The following is a 13,597-nucleotide window of genomic DNA, read 5'->3' as shown; positions in this document are numbered from 1 at the left end:
GATTAAAACCAGACCGTCTAGACTTTCATCACTTTGCTGTGTCACCGTACTATAAGTTGTGGTTAGGGAAGGAACTCAATTGACAAGACTCTGAACTAAAAGGAGAAGGGAGAAATGAGAAAATGAGTGATCCTAGAAACTAGAGTAGAGTTAGGCTCAGAAATTTCTGGTGATGAGACCCGGAAGAAGAAGAACTTGGTTGGAATATTAACTTGGGGTAGTATCTGAATCCATGGAGAAATGGTTTTGTTTTCTGTAAAATTTAGAAAGGTCAGTTGGATGAAGATTAATGAAGACAAAAGTAGAAAGGAAAAGAAAAAGGTGCCTTAAGGGAGACATAACCGCTTCCCTCTACGTAGCCACAGGTGGGGTCCTGTGGGAAAGGATGGAGCTCTCTCTACCGGGTTGGTCACCAGGCTGAACAAGGAGAAACATGGCAACCATTGTACTGGTTTTGATGATCTCTCAAAACCAAGGCTTCAGTTTCCAAGAACGACCTACGGTAGCATAACTAGTGTGTGTCACACATGCCACTAAGTGTGTTTCCAGTCACACATTTTAATTGGAGAACTACTTCCTATGAGGTAGGCATCAGTTCCCTATGGCTGCTGTAACAAATGACTACAAATGTGCTTGCTTCTAACAAAACACACTTCTTTTCTTATGGTTCTGGAAGACAGAGGTCCAAAACCAGTTTCCCTGGGCTGAAACCAGAAGTCGACAGGGCCATCCATCCTCCTTCTAGAGGCTCTAAGCGAGAATCTGTTTGTTTCCTCGCCAGCATTCCTTCACTTCTGGCCACATCAATGCAACCCCAACTTCGTCATCACATTCTCTTTGGAGTACAAATCCCCTCTGCCTCTCTCTTACGAGAACACCAGTGGTTATATTTGGGCCCATCCAGGTAGTCCAGGAGAATCTTCCCATCTGAGAACCATTACTTTCATCCCACTGGCAAAGTGCCTTCTGCCATTTAAGTTGACATCCACAGGTTCTGGAGAGTAGAATGTGGACATTTGGGGGCAATGGTATTATTCAGTCTACTACAAGGTAGATACTATTATCTTTCTCAGACGTAGGAAATGACGTTTAGGGAAGTAGCTTGTCTCAGGTCTACAATTTCCAGAGTAGAGACTTAAATTCTGCCACTGACACTTTAGGACACACCCTAAACAACTTGAATCTGTGTCCTTAACTACTGCATAATCCTTGGTTAAGAGTCACACTTAGGTATCAAGACCCAATTGAATACAACACAAGTACTGTCTCCTCTTTCACTATGTTTGCCTGGTGTACTGATGAATCTTGCCCAGAGCAGAAGAGTTCAGAAAATTGTTATGCAGGTTTACGAAGAGAAAGCATTTACTGTTTGACGTGCCTGGAATAACGGAAGGCTTTTTCAAATAAAATATGCCCCCAAATAGTCAAGTGTCACAACAGAGGTAACCCCGTGGGAGTCACGAGGAGACTAAAATTAGCTCCAGTTGTGCAGGAGAGAAAAGTTTCACTGAAGGCAGGTGTAGTTCAGCCAAGCCCTACAGCACAGAAGTAGGAATGTGGGTATGTACGAATGGGAAAGAGTTTAATGCAGAATGGATGAGAAATATGCATTCGACCTATTCTAAAACAACTGGCTTATTAACTCAGTAAATCGATTTAGTCAGTCAAACTAGCTTTAGCTGATTACTTATCCAGGGAATAGCTGTTTAGAGTAATTTTTGTCATAGAACAGTAAATATGGTTGAACTATAGCTTTAGGCTTGCTAAGTGAAATAGATTGCTCTAGATGATTTTCAAGTGACTTACTTGGTAGTACTCACGAAATTGGGGGTTAACAATTGCTTAAGAAAACAAAGAGAATTGATTTTAAATAAAGTACTTACTGTGTGAACTATCTGTTCAGTAGCTCATGTTAAACGGATGTTTATAATCCCCATTGGACAACCAACTACTTTTTTGCAAATGGCAATGTGAATTGCTCTCGCATAAACTATAGCAATGACCACCTATCTAATTTGTTGTCCAAACCAGAAATCTTCTAACAATACTGGTGTCCTAATAAAAATAAGCACGAAGGGAACACACACTGGGTGTCTCCCGTGTGCCTGTGCATGCATCTATATCTCACTGAAGCCCCATAACAGCCCCCAAGAGAGGGACTCTGAGTGTCCCCATGCTGCTTGTGGAGAAACAGGCACAGGAAGGTTCAATAGTCTATCTACCTAATATCACACAGAGGGTGGGAGAGCCCGTTTTTAAACCACCTGCCTCCAATTCCAGGTGCCAGGAGCCAGGCTCAGCCTACAGCTCTCTTCTGCTCGCCTGGAGGTGAAACAAGGTGTCATGATTAGTCAAATCCCGGTCTTCACTCATCAAGGTAGCTTGAACACCTGCACGTCCTCCAAGTAGCATGTAGCATAAGCAATAAGATGTTTGCCCCGTGATCGTCCAGGAACTTGGAATCAGCTGTGCCTGGTTAGGCTGAGCTGGTTTAGAGTGGAGAGGACCACCGATCTTCCACCTGGGCAAGTGCCTTTTGACCTCCTGCCATCAGAGGGCCGAAAACTCCAGCCTGAGAATGTGCTGAGGCCTGTAGCCTAGTTACGCCAGCTCAGAACAATGATGAGCACACGTTTTTCCAATCACCTTTCCTCATGCTCCCCATGCCTCATACTGCCCTGCTTCTTTATTCTTTATCCCACAGATACCCAAAGCCCCTTGCCTTTGGGGAGGCGGATTTGAGACCTATTGTCACGTCATGTCCTCGCTTGGCTGCCCTGTGAATAAACCTCCTCTTTGCTGCAAACCTCAGCATTTCAGTGTCTTGGCTTGCTGTGCCTCAGACAGAATGGTTGGGAGCACTGGTACAGGACCGTTGCATGTGAGGGAAGCTGGTTCCTAGTAGTCACATTGCGGATGTTTTCTCCTCTCGGGGTGGGGGTGGGACAGACATCCTGCTCTTGCAGAAAGGGAGAAACGCAGGTGCCAAACCCTTGCCCTCAGCATCACCATCACCTAGGAGCTTGTTAGAAGCACAGAATCCAGGCCCCACCCAGAACTACTGAATACCAGCCTGCATTGAACAAGATCCCCAAGAGAGGCATACCCATATTAAAGCTGGAGAGGCACCAAGCTGTCATCATCTTCTCCGCAGCTAATGAAAACGAAGCAAAGATTCATCCCGAGCCGACTCTGCCTCAGTCACCTGGATATCCCATGAGCTCATTTAATCCTCCCCAGAACCTGCAAATGAGACTGAGGGTCAGAGTGGTCTAGCACCCAAGGTTCCATAAGAGAACATGACCAAGGCTCACTGGAGCCCAGACTTCCAAAAAAGAAGGCCCCTGAGCACAGCATGGCACCACCGCAGCCCAAACCGAGGGCCTCGATGGTAGGCCAGGCTCCCCACGCAGAGTTCACACCATTCGACAGATGCCCACAGCAGACCACAAGGCAATATGAGAAGTAACTTCTGATTGTGGAATCTCTGAATTTTGAGATTTAAAGAAAAAAATCTGTTTTCGGGGGATGGTTAAAACAGTTCTACCAAGGAGTAAAGAGAGGGCATCTCAAGGCTCCTTCTGGACTAAGAATTTAATGCCTACTTATTGAGAAATGCTCCGTGCATTTGCTCAGCCCTACGTCAAGATGAAGTTCTCTGTGCCCTAGAAGCTTAGGTTCTAAAAAGGCCACAGAAATGGGTGAGACCTAAAAAATGCCAGAACAATGCAACGGCCTTAATCAGACTGTCTTTGCTTTGCCTTGCTTACAAGTCACTGACTTTAAACTGAATATGGTGTCATGTCTTTATGTTTCTTGAAGCTTTTTTTTTCAAAAGATCATATAAAGATTTTCTTCCATGGTAAGACTTTTATATTGTATTTTTCTTAAACTGGACTGTGGTACATTTACCCTCCATCAGATGATTGCTTATAACTCACCTTGCTTTGTTAAGAATACCGCTAGAGGCTTCTATGTCCCTACTAAGAAAAATACATTTTCAGGCCCATTGAAACCAATGAAAATCCAAGATTTCAGAGCACAAGATAATGAAAATTCTCTGTATCCGCATCTTTTACTGCTTTTAATCTGTTAACAGTCCCTAAGTGTGTCAGATGAAAGGTACTGTCGTGGGAATTGACATCATTAACAGCATTCCGTACAGGTAAGTCTTGATTGTTCCAAGTTCTCAAAAAGTTGGACATATTTACTGCCTCTATGACATCTCTAGGGTGTGTGGAAAAAATAAAAAAGAGGCCTGTACAATGTATTTCTCCAAATATACACACAAATAGTTTGCACATACAAACAGGGAAACCTTATAAATAACGTATGGGGAGCAAAGGATTGTCGGTAACGGAACTACTCATTTCGAAAGACAACACTGTCACCAAGTGTCCCCTCACCAAAACTGACTGGGAATTTTTAGGGACCACCAAACCAGAGATGGAGATTTTTAGGCACATTCTTGCCAGAAAAGAGAGCCTAGGGCATAAACCACTCAACTTGTTGGCACGAATGCCAGGGCAACCCGAGCAAGTGGATATACAAGCCTACGTAACGCTTGGAAGTAGGAAGCTTTGGAGGACTACACCTGGGCTGGTACTGGCCTCCCTCCCCAAAGGGACAAGGAGAGCAGAAACCTGGATGGAGTCAAGAGAGAGAACAAGGAAAGGCAAGGCTGGGTCTGGAGCAACGTGTGGATCCAGGAGCATGTGTCTCAGAACTGCCGGGGCTCTGCAGACCAGCTGCATCCCCATTCTCCTTGACCCTCATGGGTATAATGAACTCAGGATGGGCGCATCCCGGCTGCCAAGTCACTTCCACCTGTCCATGGAGTTGACAGTTACTTGCTCACAGTGAACCAACCTCTCTGGACCTAACAGCTACTGCAGGAGGCGGTAGTGGAGAACAAGGTGACGACAACGACCAGATGCGAAGGAGGAAGCGACGTTCAGCGGACCGACTGGGTGGACTGATGGTGTGGGGTTAAGTCTGCAGAGCTAAAGGGGCCAGATGTAGAAAAGGGAAGGGGAACCATGAGGATATGGTCAAGCCCCATCGTATGGATATTTCATCCATATATTGTATGCAAATTCCATTCAATTTGCTCTGAGTGAACAAGAGAGAACAAAATTATCCTTTAAACCATGTCAGTGACTTTATTTACCATCTCATTTGATGAGCTCCTAGCCCAGGGTCAGAGGGAAATGGGAGCTGTGAGTCTGCCATCTCTCAGGAAGTCTCAGGCCTCAGAGGCCCCTCAGAGCCAAACTACCTCACCTTTTGCACTTTTCAAGCAACGTTATTCCTAAGTGCGAGTCACCCTCTTCATCAGGTTCTCCAAGAAACAGCAATCTCTCCCAATGAGAGAGGAAAAATGGGCTACTTTGGCTTGCTGAGGCACAATATGTAGTTCTCCAAAATGGTACCTGCCTGGGGATTTTTCAAGAAAATTAAGCATCAGTGGTGATTTGTTAGTCTTCACATAACGTATGACCCAGATGTGCTGAGAAATAAGAAAAGGATGAACGAATCAAGGGCGGCTGATCCAAGGAGGCAAGGGGCAACTTCCGCAGCCTACGTGGTAAGCTAGAGGGAGGGAACATCCAGCTGGTGGGAGCTGAAGACAGGGGCCAGTCCTCCTTGGGCTCGGGATGCCACCCCCTCTTCCTACATCTTCACGCTCTCCTTCTCTGTTGGCCCCTCCCAGCCATATTAAAGAGCCACAAGGAAATGCTCTCCTCCATTCCATTCTCCTGTCCTATCCACCCCTCCCTTCTTTCCCTTTGCCATCAATTTCTTGACTTGCCCCCCATTTCTCCCCTCCCATCCACACTGCGGTCTGGTTTCTGCCCCCCTACTCTCGTGAAACTGATCTCCTTGAAGCCCCCAATGATTTCTCCGTTGACAAGTCCAGGGCACTACTTCTCAATCCTTATCTTTCTGACCGCCACGCCGAGTCAGATCTTAAACAACGTCTTTGTCTTGAAAATCTCTTCCCTTGGCTTCCGCACCACCTTTCCTTTTCTTTCCATGAGACCGATCACAACCAGTGCTGCAGATTCCATCGAATTAAGGAATGCTGTTGCCTACATGTGTGAATGAGCTCAAGTGAGTAAAGTACTGAAGTAGAGGACAGCTAAAGTGAAACGTCTTCATGAATGTCCACGTGGCTGAGCAGCAAGTTAACCTTTCCTGCATGTGCTAAAGAAGAAGAGTTGGGTTTTATTTTATTTACTTTTCCCTGGACTGTGTTGAATGACTATCATCTACAAGTTCAGGCTACTTTTGGCTGAGGATTAATGCACTGGGAGAGCTGAGAGAAAACTGAACAATAGAGCTGTCTTTTTCTTGACCAGTTCACCTTAGTTTCCCAAACTCTAAGTCTTTCCCGAATTCTTTCTCCTTTTTAGTGTAGTAAAAGGAACATAACACAACATCCACCATTTGGATCATTTTACAATTCACCGTACCATTCAGTGGAATTTACTACTGTCACAATGTTGTGCAACTATCACCACTGCCGAGCTGCAAAACATTTTCATCAACCAAGAGGAAACCTACACCCATTTTAAGGAGTCATTCCCTATTTCCCTCTCTTCCAAACCCCGGAAACCACTAATGTAGAATCTTTTCTGTGTGTATGGATTTGCCACTGCTGGACATTTCATATAAATGGAACCATACGATATGTAGCCTTTCATGCCTGACTCCTTTCACTTAGTTGCATCCATCATGTAGCATGTATCAGAAATCCACTCACTGTTATGGCTGAATCCTTCATACCCTTTGAATACAAAATTAAAAATACGTTGAGAGTGAAGCTCTGTTTTAATGGCACATCTATTAGGCCAATTCATTGAAAGAAGCTGAAGATGGAGATATTGTTGTGAAATGATAATCATTGAGAAGCCTCAGCCAATTGGATAACGAAAAGTTTGGGAAATGTTGCAAAAAATTATCTGCTTTACGTTAAAAGCCTATTAAACAAGGATGCAGGAGATTGTCTTTTTCTTGCAGGTAACTTAAATGAGGCAGAAAGAAATAACTGCCCTTTAAAACACATTTTGAAAGGATTCTATTTATTCTTAATAGACGAATGGGAGTACAGGAAGTTCACATCCAATATGGACTCCCTGTCCAAACACTGTTTATCGTTCTAGCCACCACTATCGAATTATATTTCTTGAGAGTAAGGCAGCTCAATTCCTGCATATTACTTTCTAAAATTCATCCATCAAATCCATTAATACAGTATAAACAAGAGTTGTTCATGTTTAAGTGCACTTCAAATATCAGGTATAAAGAACCCCCAGTAAGAAAAAGAATCCTATATCTCTTGCCAGAATGTGGTCAGCTGTGGGGTGCTCTGCTAGCTGAAAGACACATTCATTATTAAGGGGATAGAGGCTGTTTAAGTGGGATGAGAGCCAAAAAATTTTAACTACATATATGTGTGAAGAACAGTGCTAGGTTATCTCATATTCTATATCAGTCAAGGCTACCATTTTACATACGTGAAAAGTAAAGTTAAAAGTGTATTAGTAGGGCTTCCCTGTTGGCGCGGTGGTTAAGGATCCACCTGCCAGTGCACGGGACACACGTTTGAGCCCTGGTCCGGGAAGATCCCACATGCCACGGAGCAACTAAGACCATGTGCCACAACTACTGAGCCTGCGTGCTAGAGCCCGTGAACCACAGCTACTGAAGCCCATGCACCTAGACCCCGTGCTCAGCAACAACGAGAGGCCACCACAATGAGAAGCCCACGTACTGCAACAAAGAGTAGCCCCCGCTCACCGCAACTAGAGAAAGCCCGCGCACAGCAACGAACAGCCTAGGCAGCCAAAGATAAATAAATAAATACGTCTATTTTTAAGAAAAGTGTTTTAGTAACTTACTAAAAGGCACGCAAGCAGGAAACGTGAGCAAGAATTCAATCCCAAATCTGTCACACTGTAGTTTAAGCTAATACTTGAGATTAATAAAAACAGCACTAAATTAAAAGTTCAGAGATATTTTTTATTTCATACTTTCACTAATGCTCTTTGGAGATAAATCATGTCATTTATATGGGCCTTAGTTTTCACAACTTTAATAGTTGGAAGCTTGACTAGATGATCTGTATGTAGTCTTCCAATTCTAAAATGTTCCACTAATTTGGATTGCTACAATAATTGCCCTTGCAATACATGCATGCTGCCACCAAGTAGCAGTAGAGACTACTAGTTCCTTTTCTACCCCTAGTGGGGGTGCATTTTGACAGCAGACTTATCTGTCAATAGTACAACCTGTTAGTATAACTATAAGATAACAAAATAATCTGGTATTCTTTCCTGTAAAACAGAAGCTTTACATTGTGTCTGTGAATCGTATCAGAATCACCTGTAGGTTTTTAAATATAGAGGAAATCCTGAACCCATTGAATGAGACTCTTCAGAGACAGGACTTGGGCATCTGGAATTCTGGGTTCCCATCATTTGTATATTTTATTTCATTTCATTTTTGCCTATGTACAATATTTGTCACATCCTTTTGAATCTTTAAAACTTTCTTTTTGTTTTAAATTTTAGAATATTCCATAATCTTCACCTACTTTTCATAAGGTGTTATCTGTTATGTTTATTCGATCTTGTGCTTCTCCCGGTTAAGACTTCTTTCTTTCCTTGTTTTTGGTTTTTTTCGGGGCCCTGCCTCATGTCTTGCAGGATCTTAGTTCCCTGACCTGGGATTGGACCCCAGGGCCCCAGCAGTGAAAGCGTCATGTTCTAAATACTGGACCACCAGGGAAGTCCCAAGATTTCAGTTGTAAATGACTTCTTTCCCCACTCTAATTCATTCCTGGGATCAGTTTCATGTTTGGACATTAAAGCAACCTTGCATTGCCAGAATAAAGCTACTTTGATTCTGATATATGATTGTTTTACATACCATGGATACAGTTTGTGCTTCTCTTTACACATTTTGCATGCATGTTCAAAGGAGAAACTGGCCTGTGATTCTATTCTCGTAATATTCTTTATCGATTTTTTTGTTGCTGTTTTAAGATTCTATACTTTATGTTTTATTTATTCATTTTTGGCTGCATTGGGTCTTCATTGCTGCATGCGAGCTTTCTCTAGTTGCGGCGAGCGGGGGTCTATTCTTTGTTGCGGAGAGTAGGCTTCTCATTGCAGCCTTCTGACCCCATCGGCTTCTGACCCCATTCGTCAGTGCTACTTCAGGTCCTCACCCCTTCCCTTCTGACCCTGGGCGGTGAAATCCTCCTTATGCGGCTGGCGTGCGGCAGAAAGTCAATGAGGCAAGAGTAGGTTTGGAGTATCCAAGGAGCAGAAAGGATGTCAGCGTGTGGAAAACAGAGCGAGCAAATTGGAGAGGAGAATGAAACAGTCAGAGAGGAAACAGAGGCCCAGATTTCTAGGTCTGTGGAGGCACTCTGAGGACTTTGCATTTTCTGTGAAGAAGCCACTGAAGAAATTTGAGTGACATGATCTGACTTATGTTTTAACAAGATCTCTCTGGATGCCACGCTGATTAGAGACTGTAGGAGAGCAAGGACAAGCCCCAGAAGACCAACAGTTGATTCAAAGAAATGATTACTCAAACATGGTCCCCCTCCTCAGTGAAGACGCAGAGCAGCAATTGGCAAATAATGGCCACGAATCAAATCAGGCTCTCAGCCTGGATCTGTGGGACTGTGAGCTAATAATGGTTCTCACGTTTAGAAAGCTTGTTGAAGAGGAAAGAGGAGGAGAAGCTACAGAAACTGTATATGGCCCACAAAGCCTAAGATATTTAAAATCCAGAAAATGCTTTCCAACACCTGATGTAAAGCATGGGGCTGGTAGGAGGTCCTCAACCAAATTTGGAAGAGGAATACATGAGGCAGTTAGTTCCTGAAAACACTGTAAAGTGATAGGTGTCAAGAAACATTTACCCCTTCACCCTTAACCTTCACAAATGATGCCAGTTCCATTGAGCTATTGAAAAATACATTCTGCCTTTCAGAAAAATAACCCAGAGGACATTTTCTCACATACGCAAGGTCATAAACAACTGTCAAGTGAAGTTGAAATAGCAACAAATCAAATAATAACAAAAAACATTTTTACTGATTTTTAAATCTTACAAAGCATTTTCATGTTCATTATCTAATTTAATCCTCCAATCAACGTCATGAGATAGTTATTATTTCCCCATTAGAAATGACCACATATGAAATCCTGAGTGATTGCTCAACAAAAGCTGAAATCTTGAGTGTTACATCTATGAAGGCCATGGTTGGGTGTTTTCCCATGGGAACATTGGATGCTAAAATCCACAGGGATTTTCAGCTCAAGATGGCAGACTAGGAAATATATTTACTTTCTGTTCCTCCTGAAACCATATCTAAATAAAACTGTAGAAATACCAAAATGAATCAACCAATAAAAGCCAAGATATTCTGGAAGTCATCAACCACAGAAAGATTTCAACACATTTCGAGAAGGCAAGCAATGAAATGGAGGAGCCATGAATAAAATAATGGAGAAAAAAAGGCTGAGCCTAAGTAAGGTCTGCACAAAGTCACTCAGCTTTTGCTGAGCTCTGGTTATAGTAAAGGGCAGAGGAAAGGAGAGGGGCTGAAAACAAGGAGACAAACGTCATTTTAGGAAAAACACTTCATTTAATGAGCTCCAGGGAACACTCAGCCTGCTGCCATACTAACTCATGAATTACAATGGATTGTTGGTAAGCAAGACAAGAAAACAGGGAAGAAACAAAAGAAACAAAAATCAAGACACTGTTTCTAACTGAACTCTTCTCAAATCAGATCGAGGAATTATGGTTCAATGCCACAGCTGTAAATCATTTCTGCTCTTGGAGAGGTTACAAAGGGCTTATAATATTTCCCTTGTTTTCAGACAGAATTTAGGTCTGAGCAAAAGATTTTGTGTCCTCCAACCCCAAAATTTATTGGGGATGGAAGCCCAGATTTGCTGGGACATACCATAAAAAGAATCTCAAGAGCAGAGGGTCAAACTGATTTTGGAATATATGAATTATGCCCAGTGTGAGTTTCAATAGGTTTATATATATATATATATATATATATATACATTTTTACTGATCTATATGCTTTTGGGTTCTGAAACTTCTACATGTCACATGCGTGATACATAACAGACAATGTCAGCCCCAGGAGGGAGAAAACACTCCAATGAAGCAAGCCAAAGAAACAAGTTTTAAGCAAGGTCAAGTGATGTGTAGACCAGGATTGTTCAATTCCTACCTGTCATGCTGAAGCTTCCAGCTCCTGAATAACAACACATGCTTCCTTTGTCCTAGACAGCCAAGAGTACGTCTCCTCTCTTGGGCATAAGAATCCCTAGAGTTACATATGTGTAGTAAAGAGTGGACCCAGCTGCCATACTCACAATGACCAAATTGTGTTGATCGTACTTTATACCAATACATCGCTCCACGCTGAAGTTGCAATAAATGATATATTTGCTTTCTGGACATATGAATGAGACGCCTTACTGGATATACTCCAGGAAGGCCAGAGAAGCTGGCTTCTAATCCATACGGAACAATTCACTGGTGAATTTCTTTCAGGATAGCCCATGATTTATCTAGAATATCATCTTTACATATCTGGATCCTTCAAACTAGACAAAGGGAAAATACGGGCTTCAAGCCTCAGTTAGAAATATGGAATGGTGCCATGCTGACAACTGGTGCTCCCTGACCTGTATCTTCTGAGATTAGAACACAGTGTGGTGGATGACCAATTCATGCGTTGAACAAAAGAAGACCTCCTACAGGGCAGTGTAGCTGTTCGTTACAGGTATGGCACTTAGGGCTAAGTACCATAAGGACTACAAGAAAAAAAGAGAAACAAGTAACACATGAAGCATATACGATAAGGAGGCACCACAGTCCAGAGCACAAGCTCTGGAATCACACAGGCTTGGATCGAATCCCGGCTAAGCCACTACCATCTATATACCCTGAAGGACAGGCCAAGGTTTAAATGTTCTTTTACCAAATTTCAAAAAAGAAGTGAAGAAAGAACCTATCTGCCAGGAAGGGACATCGTGGGCTGCAGCATCCAGTCGGATCAGGGCTCTGCATCTCCTGCTCACAAACCTTGGCCACCTGGCTCATGGTGATGCTGGCAGCTGAGCAGCCCTGGAGAAGGCGATCCTGTCTCCAGGTCTCGCAGAGGAGCTGGGGAGGTCTGCGGACGAGGTGGCCCACACCCTGGTAAGCTCTGGCTGCCTCCTGCCCTCAGGTCTGAGCAGGCTCTGGCCTCTGGGCCCCGTGGTGGGGAAGGCCTGGCCGATACATACGCAGGGCTGAGGGGCCTGCAGAGCCAGTCCCCAGGCAGGGTGGGCTCTGGAGGAGGCTTCCACAGTCCCCAACAGTCTCCGCATGGTGGCCCATCTGGTGCCAAACACCTGCCACCCACAGCCAGAAGTCCCAGCCACTAGAAAGTCCAGAAGGGGCCCCGCCCTTTGCCTTTGGGCCGGGGTTAAGCCAGCAGCTGGGCTTGCATGTGACCCCTGCCTCAGCCCCTGCCCCGCCCGCACTTTCTGTGACACGTACAATGGATATGTCATAAAGCCAGGCAGAGCCAGTGCTATAAATTCAGAGGAGTTAGAATCTAGGAAGAGGCTCTCCCACTTTCACTCTCTGCTCTCAGATCAGGCAGGCAGTACCTCTAATATGGAAGCTATGGACACCACACCTCCTTCACACGCTGTCCTCTTCCATTCTGCTCCTGTTTTCCCCAGCACCCCATTTACGGCTTTGGCGGGCATCGGTGCTTCAGCAGGAAGCACGTCAGACCCCGAACCTATGGACACCACACCTCCTTCACACGCTGTCATCTTCCATTCTGCTCCTGTTTTCCCCACCACCCCATTTACGGCCCTGGCGGGCATCGGTGCTTCAGCAGGAAGCACGTCAGACCCCGAACCTATGGACACCACACCACCTTCACACGCTGTCATCTTCCATTCTGCTCCTGTTTTCCCCAGCACCCCATTTACGGCTTTGGCGGGCATCGGTGCTTCAACAGGAAGCACGTCAGACCCCGAACCTATGGACACCACACCTCCTTCACACGCTGTCATCTTCCATTCTGCTCCTGTTTTCCCCACCACCCCATTTACGGCCCTGGTGAGCATCGGTGCTTCAGCAGGAAGCACGTCAGACCCCGAACCTATGGACACCACACCACCTTCACATGCTGTCATCTTCCATTCTGCTCCTGTTTTCCCCAGCACCCCATTTACGGCCCTGGCGGGCATCGGTGCTTCAGCAGGAAGCACGTCAGACCCCGAACCTATGGACACCACACCTCCTTCACACGCTGTCATGTACTATTCTGCTCCTGTTTTCTCCAGCAACCCATTTACGCCTTTGGTTGGCATCGGTGCCTCAGCAGTCAGCACCTCAGACCCCGAACCTATGGACACCACACCTCCTTCCCACGCTGTCATCTTCCATCCTGCTCCTCTTTACCCCAGCACCCCATTTACGGCTTAGGCCGGCACTGGTGCTTCAGCAGGCAGCACCTCTAACACCAAAGCTATGGACACCACAC

Source organism: Lagenorhynchus albirostris, chromosome 12 (genome assembly GCF_949774975.1).
Source record: "Lagenorhynchus albirostris chromosome 12, mLagAlb1.1, whole genome shotgun sequence".
Lineage (NCBI taxonomy): Eukaryota > Metazoa > Chordata > Mammalia > Artiodactyla > Delphinidae > Lagenorhynchus > Lagenorhynchus albirostris.
This window is presented reverse-complemented; position numbering follows the sequence as displayed.